This window comes from Podarcis erhardii (assembly GCF_964252035.2).
Source record: "Podarcis erhardii genome assembly, chromosome: 2".
NCBI classification, from domain to species: domain Eukaryota; kingdom Metazoa; phylum Chordata; class Lepidosauria; order Squamata; family Lacertidae; genus Podarcis; species Podarcis erhardii.
The window spans coordinates 79,396,969-79,402,968 of record NC_138498.1 but is presented as its reverse complement, the minus strand read 5'-3'; positions in this window follow the sequence as shown (position 1 = coordinate 79,402,968).

Sequence of the window (6,000 nt, the reverse complement as noted above, 5' to 3'; positions counted from 1 at the left end):
TGTCCGGAGACACTTCCGGGTCACATGGCCAGCGTGACAAGCTGCATCTGGCAAGCCAGCGCAGCACACGGAAATGCCGTTTACCTTCCCGCTATAAAGCGGTCCCTATTTATCTACTTGCACTTAAAGGTGCTTTCGAACTGCTAGGTGGGCAGGAGCTGGGACCGTAGACGGGAGCTCACCCCGCCGCGGGGATTCAAACCGCCGACCATGCGATCGGCAAGCCCTAGGCACTGAGGTTTTACCCACAGCGCCACCCGCGTCCCTATCTATTATATTATAGTGCCATTCAAATTATGGTAATTATTTCTAAATGTGGATCTATTCACATAAATTAGCATGTGCACATTTTAAGCAAAAGCACATTTGTTACAGTTATGTTCTCATGCCTTGTAACAAGCAAATTGTCTTGTCTTCTCACAGGTCTTGTTTTCTGTTGTTTAGGTATGAGCTGAGTTAATGGCAAATGAAGCTTTGTTCTGCCCTCCTTTTTCTGTTCTTTTTTGGGAGCATACATAGAGTAGAAGCTAACTTCTCCAGCCAGGCCACATCTTTGAGACGGTTCTCCAAGAGCTGGCCTCCTGGGTCAAAGCTGTTTCTCTTTAAGGGACCCCGTACTAGATATTGACTTGTGAATGAATAGATACTTTACACTCACGACGATGAATCGCACGAGGTCTCCCTGCACTCTCTGAAGGGTGCTTGGATGCCCTCCCTGCACATTCCCTGTGCTCCCTCTTCAGCAAGGCTTTTCTTTTAAACTCTTCCCACTGTGACTTCACTTCAGAAGTTGCATCTAATCTATGTTGACATATGAATATGCATTGACTTGTTAGTATCGGGACTGGATGTTCTCTGTCTCCTTTTGCAAAAGCTGGCTCTTGTGCCAGGGAATTCCCAGTGCTTTATGTTATAATTACTTATGGTATATTTATATTCATCTGCTTTGATAATACTCCTTCCTAGAATCAAACTTTCACTAGGGCTGGGTTGCAGAGGGGAATGGCAACCATGGCGCTGGCCTTGGATGGCCAGGATGGCCACGCAACAGCAGTCATCATGGGCAGCTAGACTGGTGACTGGCAGTGGCCGCCGAGACCATATAACACCAGTCTTGAAAGACCTACATTGGCTCCCAGTACGTTTCCGAGCACAATTCAAAGTGTTGGTGCTGACCTTTAAAGCCCTAAATGGCCTCGGCCCAGTATACCTGAAGGAGCATCTCCACCACCATCCTTCAACCCAAACACTGAGCTCCAGTCAGAACTGAGGTTACAGGGAACAAGGCAGAGGGCCTTTTCAGTAGTGGTGCCCACCCTGTGGAACATCCTCCCATCAGATGTCAAGGAAATAAACAACTATCTGACTTTTAGAAGACATCTGAAGGCAGTCCTGTTTAGGGAAGTTTTTAATATTTGATTTTTTATTGTGTTTTTAATATTCTGTTGGGAGCCGCCCAGAGTGGCTGGGGAATAAATAAATAAACATTTATTATTATTATTATTAAAGCTCCAGGCAGCTGCCAGTTCCTTCCTTCTGCCCTTAAAAATCAAATGCAAATGGTGACGTTTCAGAGTGCTCTTACTTTAAGGAGTAAGGAGAGGGGCCTTAATGAAATGACTGATCATCTGCTTTGCATGCAGAAGGCCACAGATTCTCTCTCCAGAATCTTCAGGTAGGACCAGGAGGGATCCCTGCCTGAAATCAATGTAGTCAGTACTGCAGGAGATGGACCACTGATCTGACTCAGTTTATGATAGTTTTCTCTGTTCCTATGTTATTTATCTTTTCCCCCCTTCCAACTTCCCTTTGCTACCTCATTACCCCTCCTTTGTGTTGTTTACCCCTTTAAACATCTGTTGTTAATTGTGTGCAGGGTAGGTGCCAAACATCTTAAAGCACAAACTGTTATGCCAGGGAGCTGCACAATACCCCAGGGGCTTATACCCAACATGCTGGCGGCTCTTCCAGTTGAGGGGAAAAGGCTACAGACGATTTCCCTCCAGGGGTGATGACAATGGTGTCTCTGCTATGCTGGCTATGGCACTTTCCAATCCATATTTCAGCCATACCTCATATAATCCTATCCCATCGCGCCACACCTGTCATATGTCCAGAAAACCACTTACAATAATAATAATAATAATAAATAACAAAATGAGAGGCATCCTATCCTGCAGTCATAGAGAAGTCCTGCTCACGAAAAATTGGCTCCATGATTTTCTGTTCACATGTAAGACAAGTTCTGCTGAAAAATGTAGGACCCAGACAAGCAGCTATTTACAAACGCTCACCTAAGTAGTTATTAACATGGAAAGCGGCCATGATTTTGCAACAGTATTTTGGAACACCTAGCATTTGCACAGTATAATGTAAAGCTATAAAATTTCCATGTGCGTGGTCTGAATCCATTGCCACATCTTGATTTCATGCATCTTAGGACAACATATGCACCACATGTATTTGGCCCTGTTTTGCAAGGCATTTCATTTTCAGAAAAGCTTTCTTGTTGTTCAGCTCCCTATCATAAGTACTCTCACTGATCACTGATTTTATATAGAACCAGGGAAATCAAGGACATATATATATATTATATTTTGCTGTACTGCAAGTCAGAGTGTGAAGAACAAATTCCAAGCTGAATTGTTGTTTTGGTCTAATTTACAGATAATTGATATGTAATAACAAGCAAGAGGTTATATAGAACGGCAAAAAGAGACAGATGTGCATGACCCTCGATGAAGCCAAAACAAAATGTGATGGATTTCCATGTTAATGAGGTCACTGTTAACTTTGGGTTGTGCTATTATGACTTTGCTCAATTTAATCTGATCCTTTTAACATCTTGTCTTGTTCCAATGTTATGACTTACGTCAAACAAATACATTTCAGTTAAATTCTGTTTATATCACTAGTGAAGTGAACTTGCTAATAGGGATAGGAAAATCATTCCATCTCTGTTGCTCTTAGTTGCTCAGTTCTTCACATTTTCACATCAGCTTGCATTTTTTTAAAAAAAGTCATGAAAATGCATCAGCATTTTATTGTGCATTTCCCAGTATATAAATGTTGCCATGCAATTTTGCTTAACACAATGAATTTTTGTACGACATTTTCACCCTTTTCATGCACACTTTACCCTGGTATATGCATTTTTTTTTTACACATTACTTACCTCATAGGTTTGCCTTTAAATGTGAACTGAATTTAATTTATTCTCCTTCCCTATCAGCTGCTGCCTGTCAGAATCAGTGCTAATGTGAACTGAACGGTGGTTTAGACAAAACTCACAGTGATGAACTGACTCGAACATTAGGGAAAGGGCTGTAACTCCATGGCAGAGCAAATGATTTGCTTGCACAAGATCCATTGTTCAATCTCCAACATCTCTAAAGGAAAGCTTTGGGTTTCCCTTGCCTGAAACCATGGAGAGTGGATGGTCTAAGTATACGGTAAGTTCCTACTCCAACTCAAAATCATGGGATAAGTTCAAAAATTCTGGAATCGCCAAGATAAAATACACCTTTGGTTTTAGATGTTTTGAGACATGCTGTCAGTCACCATCTTTTTAGCAGACTAGATGGTTCTTTTAAACATGGGTTGCCAACATGGGGAACAGGTGACACTGATTTGTATCTCTCTGAAGAGAGCCAATGGGCCTGCTTCTGATATGGGCCTTAGTATGGTGTGCTGTAGGGACGCGGGTCAGAAGGTCAGTGGTTTGAATCCCCACAAAGAGGTGAGCTCCTGTTGCTCAGTCCCTGCTCCTGCCAACTTAGCAGTTTGAAAGCATGTCAAAGTGCAAGTAGATAAATAGGTACCACTCCGGCGGTAAGGTAAATGGCGTTTCCGTGTGCTGCTCTGGTTTGCCAGAAGCGGCTTAGTCATGCTGGCCACATGACCCGGAAGCTGTATGCCGGCTCCCTTGGCCAATAAAGCGAGATGAGCACCGCAACCCCAGAGTCGGTCACGACTGGACCTAATGGTCAGGGGTCCCTTTACCTTTACCTTTACTATGGTGTGCTGTGCTTCATACCACCCAGCTCAGAAAATTAGAGACAAAACCAAAGTTAGAGGCTTTTGTAGTTGCTAATATTCACACCCTTTGTGTGTGTGGGGGGGGGGAACTAGGGAGTACAATCAATACATTGTGCTAACTTGGTTTATGGCAGATTTGTCAAAAAGGGTGACTGTCATGCAAAGATAGATTGCCAAGCCTTCCTTCCGCAACAGGCTGAGGGAAGGGGCATTACCCCATAATGTCATTCATGTGAAATATAAATTTCTCCAGAAAAACACACACAAGGCAATAAAAAACACCATGTGAAATAATTTTAGTGGAAAATAAAAAGTGTACTTTCCCTCAATGTATGTTCTGGGTTTACTACTACAACATGGTGGGCACATGCTAAGGTTCTTTTTAAACACACACACACGTACGCCAATTAATTGCAAGTTATAAAATGTTTTTGGTTGTGCTCATGATCAAAAAGCAGCCTGTGATTTACGACTTGGAACATTTTCACCAAAGCCCGAGAGGTTATGAAAATAACACAACCCGCTTATAAATTGACATGAGCAAGATTTCTCATATATTTATACTCAAACCAAAATTATGATAATAATTCACATGGAAAACATTAAGAGCTTCAGAAAAATGCTTTCGGTTCCCTGCTGTGGTTATTGGGTCCAATGAAGTACGTAGCAAAGGTCTACTGTCAAACTCTTCTGTTTTTCCCATTCAAACATTGATAGATCTCTTAAAACCTCATATTGTTTTATAGTCATTAGTCCACAGATTTTGCAGCTCAAAGCTTTCACACCTGCTTTCTTGAGCATTTCCAGTTAGAATTGGGAAGCTTCTTTAGGCTGTAATGCTCTGTGGGGTCTCTCTCTCTCTCTCTCTCTCTCTCTCTCTCTCTCTCTCTCTGTGTGTGTGTGTGTGTGTGTCTGTCAGGGTCATAGGATACAGTGGAGCTCACCCTCAGACTTTGGAGGAGCAGCTCTGGTGTAGGATCCCTCTTCCCTCTCACATCAGAGGTTGTACATGGTAGGGCGAAAAAGACGACATGTTGAGGTAGTTCAAGGGCATGTCAAAGATGAACCCCAAAATGGCTTGGACGCAAAGGACTGAAAGCCATCTAAGTGTTCTGAAATGTGTAGTTCCCAGTGGGGAGGGGGAAAATGTCTTCTTTTCTAAAAATCTAACCTCCCTGCAAAATGGACAGAAAACCACAAAGGTAACCCTTGGACCCTGCTTCCCATCAGGTCACGGTATGGGTGGTTAAACAGCTCTTGATTCCACCACCCCCACCCCCGGTTTGCATTGCACCCTTAATATGGCAAATTGGTGTGTTTTTAACGCATGAAGCTGTCTCAAATCCAACATACCCTTTGCATATATGTATTTGTTGTTGCTGTTTAGTCGTTTAGTCGTGTCTGTGCAGGGTATTTGTTGTACTCACCTTATTTTGAGGCGGCCAAGGAGTGTTTATGAGAAGTGTCCTTCCTTTCATTCTACAAATCATCTCACCAGTGGTCTGCATTCTGCAGCCTTCCTGACTGCCTATGCTTCAGTAAAAACTCACGGGGCCTCTTTGAAGACCAGGAAGCACAGGCAACCAGGAAAGAAAAGTGGGAAACTTTACTGGAAAGGAAAGCAGACACACCACCCTCAGCCACCTTGTCACAATAAGGTGAGCTCAAAACTCAGCACTCACTGAAATTATACAAAAATTGTAAGGTGTTCTGTGAATGCAGCAGAAAAACGAAACCTCTTTTGCAAGGGAAGAAAACTTTTCAAAAATTGGAGGACAGATTTTAGCACAGCACTACCTCCGACTCAAGAAATAGATAAAAATCAATGTGATCTGATGATGATGATGATGACCATGGAATACTAGGCAAGTTGTGTGAACCGCCCTGAGACCTCCAGGTATAGGGCAGTATATAAATTCAATAAATAATAAAAATAATAATAGGCAATTCCACCACTTTTTG